The sequence below is a fragment of the Melospiza georgiana genome, chromosome 3, assembly GCF_028018845.1.
Source record: "Melospiza georgiana isolate bMelGeo1 chromosome 3, bMelGeo1.pri, whole genome shotgun sequence".
NCBI lineage: Eukaryota > Metazoa > Chordata > Aves > Passeriformes > Passerellidae > Melospiza > Melospiza georgiana.
The window spans coordinates 29,189,660-29,211,304 of record NC_080432.1 but is presented as its reverse complement, the minus strand read 5'-3'; positions in this window follow the sequence as shown (position 1 = coordinate 29,211,304).

Here is a 21,645-nt window from a genome sequence, read left to right as displayed (position 1 = left end):
CTTCGGCCCGTTTCCCTGGCAAGCAAAACTCACCTGCCCCGATTTTGGATGGCAGATTGCAAGAGCCACTTGTACAATCAAAGCAGCCAGACTTGGAATAGTGCCACCTTGGGACTGGGAACCATCCTGCATATCAAAGAATTTTAGGAGCCAGCCAGCCACTCTCAGACACAGGCTCCCATACACAAACCTCGGCCCATTGCCCTGGAAAACAAAACTCACCTGCCCCGCTTCTAGATGGCAGGTTGCAGGAGACACTTTGTGCTATCAAACCAGCCCGACTTTGCACTGGAGCACTCTTGGGTCTGGGAACCATCCTGCCTAGCGTGGATTTTAGAAGACACAGGGTCACGCACAGCCACAGGCCCCCAAACACAAACCACGGCCCTTTTACCTGGCAAACAAAACTCAACAGCCTCGCTTCTGGATGGCAGATTGCAGACGCCACATGGTACTATCAAACGAGCACGGCTTGGCTCTGCTGCCATCACGGGTATGAGAACCATCCTGCATACCAAATAATTTCAGGAGCAAGCAAACCACTCGGCCACAGGCTCCCATACACCAATCTCGGCCCGTTTCCCTTGCAAACAAAACTCACCTTTCCCGCTTTTGGATTGTAGATTGCAGAAGCCACTTTTTACTGTAAAACCATCCAGACTTGGCAATGGTGCCACCTTGGGTCTGGGACCCATCCTGGGTATCGTTGATTCTCAGGAGCCAACTGGAAATCCCAGCCACAGGCCCCCAATGAAAAACCTCGGCCCTTTTCCCTGGAAAACCAAACTCACCTACCTTGCTTCTGGATGTCAGATTGCAGGAGCCACTTGGATAATCAAACCAGGTAGACTTGGCAATGGTGCCACCCTGGGTCTGGGACCCATCCTGTCTATCGTTGCTATTAAGTAGCCAGACAGCCACTCCCAGCCACAGGCCCCCAAAAACAAGCCAAGGTACTTCTCCTCAGCAAACAAAACTCACCTTCCCCGCTTCTGGATGGCAGATTGGAAGCGACTCTTTGTACTATCAAACCAGCCTGACTTGGCACTGTTTCCATCGTGGGTCTGGGAACCATCCTGCATATCATGGATATTCAGGAACCAGCCGGCCACTCCCAGCCGCAGGCCCCCAAACACAAACGATTGCCCTTTTCCGTGGCAAACAAAACTCACCTGCCCCGCTTCTGGCTGACAGATTACAGGAGCCACTTTGCAATGTCAAACCAGCCCGACTTGGCAGTGTTTCTGCCTTGGGTCTGGAAACGATCCTGCGTATCGTGGATTTTCAGGAGCCAGCCGGCTACTTCCAGCTACAGGCCCCTAAACACAAACCACGGCCCTTTTCCCTTGCAAACAAAACTCACCTGCCTGACTTCTGGATGGCAGGTTGCAGGAGGCACTTGGTACTATCAAACCAGCCTGACTTGGCACTCGTGCCACATTTGGCCTGGAAAAAATCCTGCGTATCATGGATTTTCAGGAGCCATCCGGCCACTCCCAGCCACAGTCACCGAATCACAAACCACGGCACTTTTCCCTGGCAAACAAAACTCACCTGCCCCACTTCTGGATGGGAGATTGCAGTAGCCACTTGGTACAATCAAACCAACCAGACTTGGCACTGGTGCCACCTTCAGTCTGGGACCCATCCTGCGTGACGTGGATATTCAGGAGCCAGCCAGCCTCTTCCAGCCACAGGCTCCTAAACAGAAACAACGGCCCTTTTCCCTGGCAAAAAAAACTTACTTACCCCACTTCTGGATGGCAGATTGCAGGAGCCAATTCGTACTATAAAATCTTCCGGACTTGGCACTGGTGCCCCCTTTGGTCTGGGAACCATCCTGCGTATCATTGATTTTCAGGAGCCAGTCGAAAACTCCCAGCCACAGGACCCCAAACACAAACCACGGCCCTTTTCCTTTGCAAACAAAACTCACCTACCCTGATTCTGGCTGGCAGATTGCAGGAGACACTTTCCAATGTCAAACTAGCCCAATTTGGCACTGGTGCCTCATTGTGTCTGGGAACCCTCCTGTGTAGCGTGGATTTACAGGAGCCATCCGGCCACTCCCAGCCACAGGCCCCCAAACACAAACCACAGCCCTTTTCCCTGGCAAACAAAACTGACCTGCCCCGCTCCTGGATGGCAGATTGCAGGAGACACTTGGTAGTCACAAAACAGCCCGACTTGGCAGTGTTGCCACCTCGCGTCTGGGAACCATCCTGTGTATCGTGGATTTTAAGGAGTCAGAAGTGCACTCCCAGCCACAGGCCCCTAAACACAAACCTCGACCCTTTTCCCTGACAAACAAAACTCACCTTCTCCACTTCCTGATGGCAGATTGCAGGAGCCACTTGGCACTGTCAAACCAGCCCGACTTGGCACTGTTTCCAGCTTGGGTCTTGGAACCATCTTGCGCATCGTGGAATTACAGCAGCCAGCCGGCCACTCCGGGCTACAGGCCCATAAACACAAACCTCGGCCCTTTTCCCTGGGAAACAATATTCACCTGCCCCGCTTGTGGATGGCTGATTGCAGGAGACACTTGGCATTGTCCAACCAGCCCGACTTGGCACTGATGCCAGATTGGGTCTGGGAACCGTCCTGCGTATTGTGGAATTTCAGGAGCCAGGAGGCCACTCCCGGCCACAGGACCCTGAACAAAATCCTCGGCCCTTTTCCTAGGCAAATAAAACTCAGCTACCCCACTTCTGAATGGCAGATTGCAGGAGCCACTTGGCACACTCAAAGCAGACCGACTTGCCACTGGTGCCAGCTTGGGTCTGGGAACCATCTGGTGTATCGTGGAATTTCAGGAGCCATCCGGCCACTCCCGGCCTCAGGCCCCCAAACATAAACCTCGGCCCTCCTAATTGCTTTTTTTGAAGATGGGTGTCATTTCCTTTCATCCAGTCTTAGCTCTGCAGAGCTCCATAATTTCGTCTTCAGCATCTCCTGTCGTCTACATCTTAGCAAAAAGCTTTTCCGCTATGTCTGGCAAGGAGAAACTGTGCCAGCACAGAAGCCATCTCCCATCGTGTTCTAGAAGTTGCACGGAGGTCTGTAGAGTGTTTGGCAAGAAGCAAAAGAAAGTTGTCCAAAACACCTTCCAATGGAATGTTCATGTGATTGGAAAAGGCAGGAGAGTGGTAAGGTACTGTTTTGTATCCGTTTGCAAGCTGCGCATACAATCCCACTGTTGTGCAGCTTGCTTCTTCACCTTTCCGAAGTTGCCGCTCTCCCCCGCTCCCGGAGGCGAAGAAGCGGCTTCTTCGCGCAAAGACGATTGTGCCGGTCACAGTGCTCTCCTGACGGTGGCTTCTGCCCAAAGTCGCCCGGGAACGCCGTCTAGCTCCAGGGAGCTCCGTTCCTTCCAATTCCATTTTTAGGCTGGACAAACCAAAGGTATACCTGCAGCAGTAGGGTGGGACATCGAACTGGGCTTACTCTTTTTAGAGTGAAGCTAATGAAAAAGTTTCAGCAGAATCAGAGCAGGCTGTAAAACAAGAAATGTGTCATGAAAAGGAGCCAGCCTTATCCTCTTAATATTGCTAGTTGTGATTGGACAAGAATGAAATGTGTGAACTTGGAGTTCCTGGGTGTCACATCAGTAACAGGTACTTCGGCTGCTGTACTTCTTTCCTTGAAGTTAAGAACAAAATCTATGGAATTGTCACAATTCACCCTATGGTGCCGAAAGGTGAAAAAGGAGTGGAAAGTGCACGGGTCAATGTCAAATGCTTTACGTTTATTGAGGAATGTACTTGTCGTGGCAACGCTGTTTAATTATGGACAGAACAGGACAATCTGGACTAGTGACATGAGCTTTTTTATTTTAGCGCAGCAGTCTTAGGACATTGTTAGACAATGGGGACAGGATGTTAACAGCTCACGGATAAGGCATAAAATTATCTCAGCTTAGATTTCAGCTAATCATACATAGACCAACACATATTGACAAGCATTCTATCTAATCATATCAAACACAGGTAATGGTAGCTAAAACAAAGACTGGTTCATAAGAGATGAAGAACAGAGCTATATTCATGCTAACTTTCTAAAGATATACATTAAATAACTTTGTTGCAATCGATAAGCGAATTCTACAGAGGCTTATTGTTATTTGTTACGTATGCTTTACTGCTTAGAAAACTTTTTTGCTATATTTGCAACACTAACAAAACTTCAGTCTGAAGCCTATTCTTTTTCAACTATTTCTCAAAAACTCTCTAATTTTATGAATTCCAGCAATTCCCCCTCTCTGTTGACTCACAAGTTTTCATTTTCTTGTCCTTTACTATTTGTGTTTCATAGCTTTATTGTAAAACTTCTGCTTATTATCTGTTGGAGACTCATTTGCACTAAACTTAGGTATTGCTATATTACAGCACAGCAACTTAATGCTGTGAAGGTTCAGTCTTTGAAAGAGATATGAATTACGTTTGACAATAGTCACAAGTCATTGTTCGTAAAACTCTGGTCGATTCTACAGTCTTAATTCAAAATTTGCGTTTATGTCTATACTTTCGTCTACTGCTTTCGTGAGATTTCGAACCCTCTCTGTGCTTCTACTTAACTTTCTTGCTTGTATGACAAAAACTTCTCGGATTGTTTTGTTCATCATTTGCCGTACCCAACAAAGTATACAGGGTATCACTATCAATATCAACATTAGAACACCTAATACAGAAAGACTTATCTTGCAAAGTTGTCTTAACTAAGGTGCAAAGCTGTATTTTTGAAACAAATCATTTATCTAGGAACTTCTATCTTCTTTAATTTGAGCTGTCAGATCTTTCAATTTTTGTATTCTTTTGTGAATGGATTCAGAATGATCAGACAAATTTATGCAACACAATCTTTCAAATTCTTCACAACTATGCTCTTGTGCCAGTAAAAGAAAATCAATGGCTGCTCTGTTTTGAAGAGTAGCATGTCTAATACCATCAACATCAGTTAACATATCACTGATTGCGGAGGATGTGGTATTAGCTTGTTTGCTCAGCTAGCATCTAACTCGATCTAATGGTTTCCGTGTCACTGCTGAAGCTAATTGGGGTAAAATATACTTGCTGAAACTTTTCTGGCAGCATTCTAAGGCATAAAATCACTTTGACAGTTCTTTTTATAATGAGGGGCAGCTCTTGTTCTCTTTTGTTTCTTTTTCATCACTGCTTTGGCAGTGGGGGCAATTATGGTGAGCATACTAATGCTACAAGGGCTACCTTAAAGGTGAGCTGGAATGCTTTGCTAAGGTCTGTCTCTGCAAATGAACTAATACCCTTTCGGCAATTGCCGTGGGTATTGATCAGTCTCAGGAAGCACATCCCAACTGTTTGAAACATTACACCAAAACCTCAAATTTTTATATGCAAAATAATGAAGGGTAACATTGTACTTTAGGGGAAAACTTTTTCGCCAGGCATGAGTCATGAAAGTAAAACAAAAATCTATGGTCAAAGAACTAAGGATTTTTAATTCTTGAGGTTCAGACGCTGCTCTGAGAAGTTTTTTGGACTAAACGTTCTAATTTAATGAGGGATTGTTTCTATTGTCAATTCTACTTGGCTTACTATTGGATTGTTTATTGACTAAAGGTAACTCTTCCACGGGCACACTAACCAGACAGGTTGAAAAAGGCTTTTCTGGTTCTGAATTAGACAAGCATATAGTATTTGAGCTGGCAGCTTTGGCTAAGGCCACTTAAACATTTGTTTTCGGTTGCTCTACAGGCAAATCTACACGACAAAAACCAATTAAAATCTAGCAAAACAAGTATACAATTTGAATTTGCTCCACCTCTTTCATGAGCTAGGTTTTAGCAGAATTCTTTCTACACAAAAACAGTAACTTAAACTTTTGCTAAAAATTAGCTCTGTTAAACAAACATTCAGCATTGAGTTGGCATACTCATAAATAACATTGACACAGAATCAGAGTTTGTAGGTTCTACAGATGCACAAAGAACGTCAGGCACAAGGAGCGTCAGGCGAGACTCGGGATCCTTCGATGAGGCTCACGTCTGAGTACTTGCTTCCTCAGTTCTGGGCTGGTCAACAGGTTCTGAGGTGCGATATGGTTTGACGTTTTTGGCAGGGACTCACTTAATTCTAGCACTTGTGGAGACAGATGCATACCCTTTGCCCCATGTTATTAATCGAAACGGATCTTCCATCTCTCCAGATTCAGGTTTTCTAATTAGAACAGGAGGATTTTCTTTCAGTTTTGCTTGTGTGTTATTTGAAAAGTGCCTAAAGATTGGTGGATCGGGTTCTGTATTTGAACTGTTTAGAAAATTAAAAGCATACAGAGCCTTATTCAGTCTCATCTGTGGGGTGATCTCCATTCCCCCTCTCTGTTGATTTAAAATGTGTTTTAGGGTTTGATGTGTTTTTTAAATGATTGTTTGGCTTGTGGGAGAGTGGGGAATATTAAAGATGTGTTGAACATCTCATTTATTTAAAAATGTGGTTAATTTTTGAGATATGTATGCGGAGCTGTTGTCAGTTTTTACTTTTTGGGGTATACTTAATGAAGTAAAAGTTTGTAGGAAATGATGACAGGCATGATTGTTGGTTTTACTTGTGTGAAGGGAAGTAAAAATTGTACTAGAGAACGTGTTTACGGAAACATGAATATTTTAAAATTTACTAAAGGAAGGGTATTTATTGTGTCTGTTTGTTGCAACTGTAGGCTTTGCAAGTTTTGGGCGTTGACTGCTTTTGTAGAAGTAGGAGGTTGCACAAGTTGACAGTTAGGGTAAGTATTGATGATAGTTTTAGCTTGACTTTTAGAGATTTGAAACATTTGTATGAGTGTTTGTGTATTTTGGTGAAAAAAAGCATTACTCAATTTTGTTTGTTCGAAAATGTTTGGCAATGTGTTAGAAATAACTATTGATAGTTTGTCTGCTCTCACATTTTTTTTTACTAAAAATTTAGGAAGTGAAGAGTGAGTTTTAATGTGAGAAACAAAATATGGATTAAATCTATATTGTAAAGCTGTAAAAAGACATGAAAGCTAACGATGTAAAATTTTATTGCTAATATTTTTTAAAATTGAACTTTTTATTTTTTTGACTACATTAGCAATATAAGCAGAATTTGTGATTAAATTAAAAGGTTGAGGGAAAAGTTGAAAAGCTCAAACTACTGCAGCAAGTTCAACAATTTGAGGGGATTTTTCTACTGTTTGAATATTAGACTCTTAAATATTAGTTTTTTGATTAAGTTATAATGGACTTGTGACTTTTGCTAGAGTTATTAGTGAAGAGGGTCACAGCATTTAAAGGTTCTTTACTTAATTTAGGGTTTTTTTTGAAACTTAATTTTGTTTGTAGTAGTTTGTGAGTTGGGTAGTGTACAGAACCAACACTTGGGAAACTTAAAAATGTATATTGTAAATTATTAGAATTTTGCATTGTTTAACTGAAGTAATTTTTTTAAATGATAAATAGACAACTGAAAATTTTTGACTTGCTGAAGTTAACAATTTGGTCTTAGTTTTAATTACAATGTATGTAATTATTACTAAAACTGTGAAAATGGTCTTTGGAAACTTGTAGGGAGGAAAAATTTATTCAATTATTAACAAAGGATTTTGTTTTGAGGCGTTTTGCTGGAAAATGAGACTATAAAGTTGCAAATTTTTTTTAGAACTGTAAAAAAGAAAGGGTTTTTAGGAATACAGCCATGAGTTTGGTTTTTTTGAAGAGTTTTTGTGATTTTGCTGAGGGTTGCACGAGCTTTAGGGGTTAAAGTTTTTGGCGAAGTGATGTTGTGACTTTTTTTCAGTAAGTCAAAGAGCGGACTTAGTTCATTATTGGTGATTCTTAACATTGGGTTGATTTAGCTGATTTCTCTCAAAAGTTGTTGTACCTCTTGTAGGTTGTTGATACTGGTTTGGATTTGAATTTTTAGTGGTGTTATTGTCGTCTCAGTTATCTTCTATTTTAGGTATTTTTAAGGTGAAGTTTCTTGAATTTTTGTTGCAGAGATTTTAAGTTTAGTTTTTTGAATTTTAGTGACAACACAGGCTCGGGTTTCTTTTATCTTTTCTTGTGTAGAGGTTGTGATGAGGAGATCATTTATGTAGTGTAAAATTATGGTTTTTGGAAACTTCTGACAAGTAGGATGTAAAGCTTGGGCGATGAAATATTGACAAATTATAGGCAAACTTTTTATTTTTTGTGGCAATGATTTTTAATGGTATCTTTGGACGGGTTCACTTTGATTGATGACGGGAATTGAAAAAGCAAATTTTGGAGCGTCATTAGGGTGAAGTGAAATATAAAAAAGATAGTTTTTTAAATTAATTACAACGAGAGGCTAATGTTTTGAAATCATGGGCAAAGAAGGAAGTTTAGGTTGAAGAGGACTTACGTCTTCAATTATTTCATTGATTTTTTCAGGTTATGTAGTAATTTTTAGCAGTTAGATGTTTTTTTTGTGGATGACGAAAACTGGAGAATTTTAGGGACTGTTTGTGGGAGCAATGTGACTTTGTTGTAATTGTTCTTTTACTAGTTTATTAGGAATGTTTAATTTTTTTTTTTTTTTTGTCAAAGGCTTTTGATCAACTTATATAGGATGATTAGTTTTTTAGGTGAGTTTTAAAGTTGTAGGTTTTGATGAGGCTTTCATTACAGGCTCACTTTTAGTTTTGCTCTCTATTGGGACAGGACGTCTTGCTCTTAAACGGTGAGAGGTTTCTGAATAATAAAAGGACGCACTGATGAAGTGTTTTTTCAGGACTTGTAATGTCAATTATGGATGCACTTTGCATACACACAGTAGCACTTCTAATTTTTGAAAGAGAACTTGAAGGAGCTATTTAATCTTAGTCATTGGGCTAAAATATGTGAGAAATTACAGTAACATTTGCACTAGTATTAGGCATACTTGTAACATAAATTGTTTTACTACAGTGAGTTAAGCTACAAGTTAACTGTTGTGGGTGATTACGATTCAGGTATTGCACTTAGAAAACTCTTGGACTCGAGGTATTAGGAGACACATTTTCAGATGTGCAATAGCAATAGGTGTTTTTGGTGGAACTACTATAGGAACATTAAATGTAAGAGTTAAAATTATTAACTCTTCATTAGAATTTACTGAAACAACAGTAGGGAAAATTTACAGTTTGAGAAATTTGTTGTTTGCTTTGCTTAAAATTAAAAAAATTTGTCTCTGTTGGCAAGGGTTGACTAGCTCAGTGGGAATATTTACTTAGTATAAATTATTTAAAAGATGAATTCGTTTTGAGGAGCTCAATTTAAACTTTGTGTTTGGAATTGTTGAGTTGGGATCATTCAAGGGTTGGCCGGTTGAGGGACAAATGGCTGACGTACTAGCATCATTTGGTCTGAAACTTGATTGCTAGTGGGTACTACAATTTGTGTTTGAGCGCGGTGGAACGCACTGTTTTTGAAGTTTAATGACAGAGCGTTGCTATTGATGTTAAATAGGGAGTGACAGTATTTAGCAAGATGCTTTCTTTTTTGGCATTGAGGGTAAATAGAAAGATGATTTGCTGTTTTATGGCAATATTTTTAAGGTGTTTTGGTTTACTACAAGCAAAGCAAAGAGGCTTTTTATTAGGGTCTAATTGTATAGTATTAAGAGAGTTTTTCTAATGTTTTTTTTTTTTGTTTTTCTAAAAGCTTTTTAATTTTATCTATTTGTTGTGTCAAATTGTGTTTTAATGTTTTTTCTAAAGTATTGACATGTGAATTTGTAGGATTTTGTGAATTCATAAGTTTGTTGCAAGCTGTTAGCATCTGTGTAATTGTTGGAGGTTGATTAGGTAAAGTTAAAATAATTTTCTTACATTCATCATTAGCATTTACATAAATAAGATTTTGAATAATATAAGAGCAGGCTTGTTCATTTGGGCATTGCTTTTCGACTGTTTGAGTTAATTTATTTTAAAAAGGACTATAAGATTTCGTTTCACTTTGTTTGATCAGTGGATAAGAACTTAAATGTGTGCTAGCAGGCTTAAGTGAAAGTAAGGCTTTTCTGGCAGCATTTATAATGTCTGTTAAAACAGGCTGAGGTAGGTTTGTTGCTTGATTTTCAGTCTTATGGTAGGTGAATCACTAGCTAATTGAGGAATATCTAAATTGGCATAATTAGTATTTCCATATCTTTCAACTAACTTATTAAGTAGTTTATTTTATTGTAGTTTTTATAGTAAATACTGTGAATTGGTTATGAGAAGCTACATTTTGACAATCAGTAGGAATTAAATCATAAGAGTTAAAAGTATTTTTTAACACACTATTAAAAGAGGGAGAAGAAAATCTACTTAATTTTAAAGCTTGACGTAGCTTTTTTATATTATGATGAGTGAGTCTTTCATATTTTAGATTTTTATCATTTCTTTTATATCTTACTGGTAAAGCAAGATACTGGTTTTTTTACATCTGAATCTTTTTTCAGTTTCTGATTCATGTAAGGCTAATTTGGTAACTTCAATGGAAAATTAAAATTGTCACTTCGTTCAATGATAGTTTGCATGTTACCTTTACCTTTAACTAACACTTTTCCTGATTCTAAAAAACTACTAAATCTAGACCTTTTAGGTACTTTGTTGAAATCTAATTTCTTGGTAGGGACTGTACTCTTGTCTGGGAATTCTGCTAATTCCCACACAAGATGTTAACAGCTCGCTGATCTACAAAGAATGCTAAAGAGGTGTGGCATTACAGCATAGCATAAAATTATCTCAGCTTAGATTTCAGCTAATCATACATAGACCAACACATATTGACAAGCATTCTATCTAATCATATGAAACACAGGTAATAGTAGCTAAAACAAAGACTAATTCATAAGAGACAAAGAACAGAGCTATATTCATGCTAACTTTCTAAAGATATACATTAAATAACTTTGTTGCAATCGATAAGCGAATTCTACAGAGGCTTATTGTTATTTGTTACGTATGCTCTACTGCTTAGAAAACATTTTTGCTATATTTGCAACGCTAACAAAACTTCAGTCTGAAGCCTATTCTTTTTCAACTATTTCTTAAAAACTCTCTAATTTTAGGAATTCCAGTAGTCAATTAACTTGAATGGCCTATGTAAATCAGCGGCCACTGATTTCCTGAAGGCTTCAACAGGTTAGTTGCCTATGTTTCTCTTGGAATTGTTTTAACCTTTGGTCATGTTTTTCTTGGGATTCTTTTACCCTTTCCCCATTTGTTCAGCCTTTGCTCTCAAGCCTTTGCTGACATTTCCAATATCTCGGTAGCATGGAAATGTGTTGTCTTTATTGATCATATCGTTATTCCCTTCAAAGGGTTGTTTGCCTCAAGTCCCAGTTTTGCTGGTTTTCTGCTAGTTGATTGTCAGAGGGCAGCAGGTGTTTTGTAAGAGCAAGTACACAATCCCATAGCTTGCTTTTCTTTTGATTTGGCCTGTCTAGAAAATGGAATGACTGAACATCTCTGAGAGGCTTTTCTCTCCCCATTAGGTTTCACTGGAAGGGCAGATGCAAATCGTCTACCTAAAGTCTTGGCACAGAAGAAAGTAGTGGTTTGCTGCTGCATATAGCTAGAAGCTTACAAAAGGAAGGCCTTGGGCTGAGGCCCATTACTTTGGCTAAGTAGAAAAGGACTGTGGGAAGGTGAGGCAGCTGAATTCGAGGTAGATCAACAAGTTCTAGAACTGTCGTGTGTTCACAGCGTGGTGCATGGTGGTTGGTTGAATTGTGTTTGTTATGGCTTAAAGCTATGGAACTGATAAAGGCCTGAGTGTTTCAAAAGCCTGCTTGTTGCAAGAAAGCAGCTTTCCTTTGCATCTGCCTGGGGACTCTGCATCACCACGGACCCTCACTCCCAGTTTGCCAAGGAGATGATCAGTAGGAATGTTGCAGAACTGCTGTGTGCGTCTGAATGGAATGGCAGAGAGTGAAGCGCTGGACATTTCTGGCTTTAGTACAATGCTGCTGAATTGGTGCCAGTTTAGTTGGTTTTCCATCAGTGGCCTTTCTGTCTAGAAGTACACTGCCCAGGGTCTTTCTAGCATTCAATGTCATTTCCTTCCTGTTTTTTTCATACCTTCCTCCAGTTGAAAGGATGATACAACCTTTATATTTTGAAGATCCCTGTTAGGAAACACTATGCCAGAGGAGTCATCGCTCCCTTTTCTTCTGCCTCCTTTGTCATTTTCAGAGACTCATTTCAAATTTCTGCTAATGTCAAGAAGAATACTGAGACTACTTAGCAGGGTTGACGCTCTCAGCTGCTTTCCTCTTTCATACCGCTTCATACTGGATGTGACTTCAAGGCCTCGTTTTGTCATCTGCATTTTGCCGTGATCCAAAGCTAAATATTCCAGGCCTGTGAACACAAAAAGAACTCTTAGTCTTTTGCAAGAACTACCCCTAGGAGGATTGGTGTTCAGTTTGATCTCTACAGTGTTTCAGAAAAAAGGAGATTGTACTCTCTTCTTGTGTACTCTCTTCTTGTGCTCTCATTTCCCTCTCTCTGCCTTGCATGCCCTAGTTAATCCGCTGGCATGACTCATTTGGCATCATCTCACGGTGCAAATTCTGCATAGTTTCATGTCCTTATAAATGCCAGTTGCCAAGGAGCCTATCTAACCATTCAAGGGGCAAAGAATTGTAGGGCTGGCAAGTTCAGGTGCTGAAACTGTAAGTCATGCCATATCAAAGTGACAGAGCAAATCAATTGATCTAGGACTTTCAGCTGGACACCTCTGAGAACAGCAGCTTGTCAGCAATGACACAGCCATCTTCCTAGCTGTATTCCAGAAAGAGGAAAGCGACACCTTCAATGGTTAATATGTTTGGCATGAGAAAACAGCAAGAAATGTACCGCAAAATACTTGAGTCAGATCAAGTGCGTTTCTCTAGTGAGAATTTTGCACTTGTTCTTTCTTGTCTGTGCCTTTACTTTTCACAGAAGACAGGGGAGCATTTCATTATTACTGTTCTTTTGTTTTCTTTTGTTGGCCTCCCTCTTTCCACCTGCAATTAACAAATTTGCCTTTCTTTACTGGCTTCTCTTTCTTTACTTCTACAAGTTGACATGAGGTCATCCAACCTTATCACCAATGTTCTCAGACAGTGGAGAGAAGTAGAAGGTACAGCTAAATGGATAAAAGAAACCCACAAAAATAGACAGGTTTTTCTCACAGTCTTCTGTGAGAACATTAGGACACAAGATGTCTTTGAACTGAGTAATGCTCTATTGATTTAACTTTTAGTCCACTCGTTACTATTATTACACGTGTTTGGCCTTTAGTACAGAGCCTTGGAACTAACCCAGGCCAATACTTTGGCTAATTTTGTTTTATTTCTAGTGAGGACTTTGTTTCTTAAGGAATAGTCCAGAGAAAGAGCGTCCACGGTACAGTTACGGGTCATAAATTCTGGTAGAGTTTGTGCTGGTATATGTCTAGGAAAGAAATGTTTTACATCATTTTGACTTCAAAATGGAACCATGATTTGGAAAACTTAAGAGTTGCTGTTCCCCCCACCCCCCGCCCAAAATACTTCTCTTTGCAATATTACTCAGGGATTACACATAAAAGCCCACCCTGTAAAATACGGTGCAGATACTTAGCTTAGCAGCTAGAGATGATAACGTGGGTTAAATACCATTCCTTCTGCAGTGATGGAAACTCTGTCTACGCAGACATACTCAACAAAGGTTACGATGGCTTAGCTCCTGTGCTCAAGTTAACGTGTATTTTAGAACTTCCCAAGAAGGTGAACTCAACCTCCTTCATTGCTCTCTGCTGGAGTCCCAAGAGAATTTCAGTCTGCTTTTTGTCATTTACAGTTGTCACTGCTTAGCTCTTGAACATGAGACTCCCTCATGACTGATGAAAGTTGTCTAGTTAAGAGTGGCTGAAAGACATGGTCTTGCTCTAGAAGGAGATGAGAAGGTTTCTGCAGTCTTTGTCATCTCTACTGTTTGTGATTTCTATACAAAACCAGTGGGAAGTTTTCTGAAAGCAGTCCAGAAGCTGGCAATGTGGACAGCTTACAGCCGAACACTTGCTGCAGTGCAACCATGGTGACACCAGAAAGGACTTCAAAAATTTAAAAGGGCGAACAAAGCAGTTGGAAGGAAAACAACATGAACCATTATTCCATTTTTCTAATCTATCTTTCTTTCAATCATCATTTTCGTGCAGTTTCGCAGCTTGCGTTGGTATCCCTCCGAAGGAATCTGAGACAGAGTAAGCTTTTGAATAGAGTAGAAGTGAGAAACACAGGCCAAGTTGCCTTTTTTGCCATCAAATACCAGTTATGCTTGAACTAACCTTTGCTTAAGGCGCTTAGCTTACACTAAGAATTGATTAGCACATTTTGATGTGAGAAAATTTTACTGTCATGACGGAGTAAATTTTGCTGTCACTCAGAATTTTACTGTTGTCTGAATAGCAATGTTTGTGTCAAAATAGTATTTTGTCTCCTGTATCTGCAGCAGGTAAGCATTTTGCTGTCAGCAGTGTTGCTTAACCTTTCATGTCATATCCCTCTTCATATCCATCTTCTGCTTAAGGCTTATTAATCTACTTTAGAATTGGCACGTGGAATAAGACTACTTTTCCTTTTTGAAAGCTTATGTCATTTGACCTACTTAGAGCAAATAATTCATTAATTGCAAGTCCCCAGCTAGCATCTTTTTGGCATATTCTAACCTTCTAAAGAAGTAACAAAAGCACTCTCCAATACTTGACTTTCTTAAGCACACAAAATGCTTCCCTCCTTTGCAGTTGGCATCTCTAAAATGAACCACATGTCTGCAGTATTTTAACAGGCGCCATATTTAGCCAAGTCATTCAAAACAAACAAAAAGCAGTCCCTTCAATTCAGAAATAGTTTTCAATTGTTCTTGAATATACAAAACATACCTTTACCGTAGGCATTGCATGCAGATTTAATGGTCGTGAAAGCAAACCCTATGTTTCTCTTGTGATAGAAGGGTTTTCCACTGTTTTCCACCATTGTTCTTGGCACAGTTTTCTACTGATATGACTGTTAGGAAACTTGAAGGTACTTCTAAGGTACTGTAGTAAGCAGAAAAGGAGGAGAGGTTGTGCCTTATTTCTGGCTTCCTTTGGTTTTCTTTTTGGTTTTCTTCCTCTTGCTGTTTTTCATGTCACCTTTCTAGATATTGTGCTTTAGATTGGTAGTTTACTAAGCTGTGCTTTCTGTCTGGAATTCTTGTAAATTCTGAAAGGAAGCCAACTGGTGAATAGGCATCTTGTTATGATTTTCTAGCTGCATAGAAAATCTTCCTGCTGCTCTAAAATGCTTTGATTTGATACACATTTTTATCATCATTCAAATGAAAAGAAAACGGTTCCTCTAGCCACTGCTTTTGTATTGGATTCAGTTCAGTGTTCGCTAACGGTGCAAAAAAGTCCTGCTGGAAGAAAGGATCTGCATAGAAATTGACCAAGACATGTATGCTACATGGGTCTTGTAAAGGTTTGAAGTTTCTCTACCTTTCTGGCAGTCTGTCTTCACAGCAAGACTTGAGGAGGGCTTTTGCTAGCATTTCTTTGACAGAAAGCAAGAAAAAAGCAAGCAAAATGGAGCAGCAAAAGAAGATAGTAGCAAAAGGCACATTATCCCCTCTGTTATTCATGCATCGATGGAGTATGCCATCTATGCATACTAATAAATGGGGAATCCAGACAAAGGAGCAAATGCAGATGAATTTCAGGGAAGGAAGTTAGTGGAGAGCTAACTGCAGTCCCTCGACTTTACAAGACATGGTGTCCGGTAATCCCAACCAGAAAGAAATAGAAGTCAATTTTCAAATGGGTTGCCATCTATGGTCCTCTCTTCTTCCTGTATGAAGGAACTGTGTTTTGAATCAATCTTCAAGATGGGATGGCTAAAGACCTAAGATGCCTCCAATTTTATTCTATTTTTTTTTTCCAGAAGCAACTGTCTCAAAACCTCTTTAAAGCTGAGTTTTTCCCTTAAGATGCCATCATTTAAAAGAGCACCTTTTCATTTAACAGGGTATTTCAAACATCATTTATGAATTTAGACTAAAAGTAACTCTTTTCCTAGTAGTCTTTCATTTTTTGCAGCTCAGTGCTAACATAGGCAGCAAAGAAGAGAACAGACCACAGCTCTTTCTGGAGCATCTTGAACAAATGCCCTTGCGTATGTTCTAATCATTCACTTCACCAAAATACCTAATGATGAAGAAAAGGTTGTTTACATGGCAATGGATGGGTGTGATTTCTCAAGTAGAATTTGTATCACATAGATGATACTTGGAAAACAGCAAATGAAGGGGTTTTCTTCAGCTCTCAGACTGATGTCACGTGTGGGTAATTAAAAGAAAAGAGAACAAGAAGGATATTTTTAACATGTGAATTTAATTACACCCCTACCATGGGCATCTGAATCTTATGAATAGACAGTGTCTGATTTAGAAAAAAAAAAAGAATTATCACAGTTGAAAGAAAGAAAGAAAGATAGGATCATAAACCCTTTGCTGATGGAATGTAGACTATTCATTGGTTGAAATGAAGCAGGTAGACAGGACATATGAAATTTTTTTTTTTGTGGATCAAACATTTATTTTCGAAAGTGATGCTGACAGATGGTGAACTTACCAACTAGGATATTGCCTGTAGACAAGGTTACATAACTTGCTCCATCAAGTTATGCCTTGGAATCATCATCCAAGGGGATTTTCCCTGCATCTGTGAAAATGTGCCTACCTTTTTCACAATACTTTTGCAGCAGCATTGTTAGGCCTGATCAGCTGGTATGCAGGGTGAATTAGCAGCAGCAAGGTGACTGGCCAGGGGAATTTGCTTCAAATTTGCAGATCTGCTTCAGCCCTGTTTGTCAAACACCACCTTTAAAGGGTGCTAAAGAATTGTTCAGGCTATGGATCACATGAAAAAATACTTTCTGGTGTCCATATTGGGCCATATGCTCTTTCTTCTCTCCCTCAAATTCTCCATCACCTCTCATCTGTTTCACATGCGCTACCTTCAAGGTCCACAGGCTGCTTTTCACAGAATCTTCTGGCCTGATGCAGTAAGAATGATGAATAGAACAGAGCTGGGATCTATTTTCCAGTTTGGATCAAATGCATTCTGCACACAAATCCAAGGAGAAGGTGCTCCCCGCGATGCCCAGAAAAACTTTCAGTAGTACTAGTGTTCTACGTCAACCGCAACTTAGTCTGAAAGAAAAGCTTTTTCTCTGAGAGCATCTGAGAGGTTTGCATGAAGCACTGATATCTGACATATGCAATTTTGAATAGGAGAGGAAAAAGAAAATGGAAAGAAGTTTTTCATTTTAGTGGTTTCAATTTTAATTTCCGTGCACTTTTTCAAAACTTGTCAGCTCAAATGCCTATCAACATCTTTTAGTCATCTGTAAGTCAGTATTCATATAAAATGTGCTTCAAATCCAAAGAATTTCAAATTTGCACTCCAAGCTTCTATGCCTAGATTTATGATTTCCTACACATATTAGATGAAAGGAAGGCCTTTTTTACTGTGGGAGTGCTGGAACACTGGAACAGGTTGCCCAGAGAAGTTGTGGGTGTCCCATCCCTGAAAGTATTCAAGGTCACCTTGGATGGGGCTTGGAGCAGCAACAAAGGAGAAGCTTGATGGTAGAGAAACAAAGTTGGATTATAGAAGAAATTTGGATTGAAGTATAGGAGCAAGTTTTCTCTCAGCTCTTGGGGTAAATTCAAAGTTGTACAAAATGACATTTATCTGTGATTTTCACTACTGTAACAGAAAGGTTCATGAAAACTGTACAGAAGATAGCAAATTTTGAAAGCGATAAGAATTACAGCATAAAATCTATGGGATGGGTTACAACAGGAGATATTCTCTAAGAGAAAATCTCTGTATTTCAGCACTTCATCATGGTAAGGTTTCATGAAGTGCCAAAGAAGGCGGCAAAATATCATTCAGGACATTTTTTACTGGAGTTCAGCCTGGCCATTAGTAGGAATTGGGTTTGAACATCATGTAGATATACCACACACACTTTCCCTTCACTGAAAAATTACTGTTTACAACAAATAAGCAATTGACGATCAAAATTGATTGAAAGCATCTTAAACATGTCAAGTATTTCATTGTAGATGATCTGTGATCCAAATACTTCTTCCACCTTAGAGAGGGACAAAATAATTCTTTCATATCATGATGGTTTAAAATTGTATCAACCAATGTTTTCTGCTGAAAAGATATCATCTATTTTTTTCTATTTTTGGAAGAAAATATTGCTAGACATACAACAGGTGAGAACTGAGTAATTTTAAAGAAACAAATGAAATGAAAATATTCTGTAAATAGAATGAAATGAAAAGCTGTGTTTTAAATAGGAGCTAAATATTAAACAGAATTTTTGTACCAGGCATTTGAATTATTGCACCAGCTCTTTTGCCCATCAAGGGAGGCATTTAGCATTTCAGTCTTTTCCAAGGTGTTCATGATCTGCTATGCTGATCTCTGTGTGTGCCTAGGTGTGTGTGGAAAGGGGGGCATTTGAAGGGGAGTGTGCATGTTCGCTAAACACTTGTTGTGGCAGATTCATGCCTCAGCTCCACATTTTGTTTTAGAAAGGTCACACCGAGTGGATATGAAGTTTAATATCAACAAGAGATCAATTCCCAAATCATCCATTTGACTCTACCTTATAAATCATGTGCTTTGTTGCATATTTTATCAAATAGACTTTCAAGCCAGATGGAGGAAGGAGGATGTGGGAGTCCCTCCACCATCTTGCAACTTTTATGCAAGTACATGTTCTAGAAAATCATCATTTCTCTTTTAAATATGTCTGGAACAGGCATGATGGTTGTGTCAACCTGTTGGAGTTTTTGTTGCTGGAAGAAGTTGTACAAAAGGATTGGTTTTTACATTCACTAACATGACCAGTTAGTGAATCAAGCGCAGGAATACATTGGAAATTCAACTGGGGGTTCCCTTTCCCAGCAGACTACTTCTAGAACAAGCTTGTACACTAAAGCTGACTCTTTTGCTCTCGTTTTGTTTCTTTCCTGTTTTCTTGGCTTCTTTGCCACTATCTAGACAAATTTGGAGCTTTTTTACCAACTAAAATTGATTCAATAATCTGATCATGATAATAAATTTTTACAATTAATTTTTCAAATCTTTCCTCGAGTTAAGAAAGTCAAGGACTTGGGTCTTTTTCTTCCCTTATCAATATTGCAATGAAATTGATAAATAAAGACCAACTCTTTATTTTTGTTTTTAACCCACGTAGATAATTCCCATCCATTAATCCATTTTGTGGACCAATAGTTGCCATTCTGATGGAAGTTGTCACTTCTTAACAATAGACAGTCTGTGACTATGTTGACAGCACTTTGGGTGAAGATCCTAACTGGTCTTAGATACACATAGGGAGAAATTTGCTCAGCCAGTGTCAGTCTTAAGCATGCATATAAGAAGGTCCTTCTATAGCTGGGAATTTTCCCATGAAATGGATTCAGTTAGGGAAGAGACACTTGTACCAGAGTTTTACATTCTTCTTGAACACTGCTTAAGGAACTTAGATGCCATGTCCATTTGGATCTCTGTCTGCACAGAACTTTGTCATGCCAGTGCTTGAAATGCATCTTGAAGAGAATTCACTAGCACAGAATGAAAGAGAGTGGAAGGGGTTGGTGGGGCTAACCAGGCCCAACCCCCCTGCCTAAACCAGGATACCTAGAGCCTCTTGCCCAGGATTCTATCTGGGTGTACTTTTAATGTCTTCAAAGATCCAGGCTCCACAATCTTTCTGGGCAGTCTGTGCCGTGGTTCAGTCACCCTCACAGTAAAAAATCATTTGGTGATGTTCAGAGGCAATCCCCTGTATTTCAGTGTGTGCCCACTGCCTCTTATCTTTTCACTCAGCATCATTGAAAAGACACAGGTTCCCTTCTCTTTGCACTATTGCTTCCAGTATGTATGTGTGCTGCCATGTAGAGAAATGTCAAAAACCTCCCTGAAGCCCAGGCAGACAATATTCATCTACCAGTCAAGTTGATGCATCAGAGGAGTTTAAAAAGATGTTCAGCATGATATTCTCCTGGTAAATCCATGCTGACTGCATTATTTTGTCCTCCTTCATGTGCCTAGCAAGGTTTTCCAGCAATAGCTGCTCCATCAACTTCCTGGGGATGAAAATAAGGCTGGCTGGCTTGTACTTTTCCGAGTCCTCCTGGTTGCTTTTGTGAAGATGGGTGTAACTTTCATCCAGTCTTAGCTCCGGAGAGCTCCATACCTTCTCCTTTAGCGTCTCTGGTCATCTACATCTTAGCAAAAATTTTTTCCACTATGTCTGGAAAGAAGAAACTGTGCCAGCATTGAAAACATCTCCGACCGGATTCTAGAAGTTGCACGGAGGTCTGCAGAGTGTTTTGCAAAAAGAATAAGAAAGTTGTCCAAAACGCCTTCCATGCAAATGCCTCCATGGAAAAGGCAGGAGAGGGGTTGGGTGCTCTTTTCTATGAGTTTGCAAGCTGCGCACACAATCCCAGTGTTGTGTAGCTTCTTTCTTCGCCTGTCGGATGCTGCCGCTCTCTCCGTGTCCTAGAGGCCAAGGAGCGGCTTCTTTGCGAGAAGAGCATTGTGCCGGTTGCAGTTCACTCCCGAGGGCGGCTTCTGCCGAAAAACTTCCGTGATTGGAGCTGATCTTTGGAGATCTCTGTATCTTTGTCTTTAGCGTCTCTTGTCACTTACATCCAAGCAAAAAGCTTTTCCATTATGTCTGGCATAGAGAAACTGTGCCAGCACAGAAGCCATCTCCAGTCCTGTTCTAGAAGTTGCATGGAAGTCCGCAGAGTCTTTTGCAAGAAGCTAAAGAAAGTTATCCAAAACACCTTCCAATCGAATGTTAATGTTATTGGAAAAGGCCGGAGTTGGGTGAGGTAGTGTTTTCTACCAATTTGCAAGCTGCGCACACAATCCCAGTATTGTGCGCCTTCCTTCTTAACCTTTCGGAAGCTGCCGCACTCTCCAGCTTCCGGAGGCGAAAAAGCGGCTTCTTCACGCAAAGACGATTGTGCTGGTCGCGGTGCCCTCCAGAGTGCGGCTTCTGCCGAAAAGCGCCCGGGAGTGGCGCTTAGCTCCGGAGAGCTCTGTACCTTCATCTTTAGTGTCTCTTGTCGTCTACATCATTGCAAAAAGCTTTTCCGCTATGTCTCGCAAGGACCAACTGTGCCAACACAGAAAACCACCCCAATCGTGTTCTAGAAGTTGCACGGAGGTCTGCAGAGTGTTTGGCAGGAAGAAAAGAAAAGTTGTCCAAAATGTCTTCCAATCGAATGTGATTGTGATTGGAAAAGGCAGGAGAGTGGTAAGGTACTGTTTTCTATCAGTTTGCAAGCTGCGTACACAATCCCAGTGTTGTGCCGCTTCCTTCTTCACCTTTCCGAAGCTGCCGCTCTCTCCGTTTCCCAGAGGCGAAGAAGCGGCTTCTTTGCGAGACGTGAATTGTCCTGGTCGCAGTGCCCGGCGGAGTGCGGCTCCTGATGAAAGACGCCCGGGTCCGGCGCTTAGCGACGGAGAACTCTGCATCTCCCTGTTTAGTGTCTCTTGTTGCCTATATCTTTGCAAAAAGCTTTTCCACTATGTCTGGCAAGGAGAAA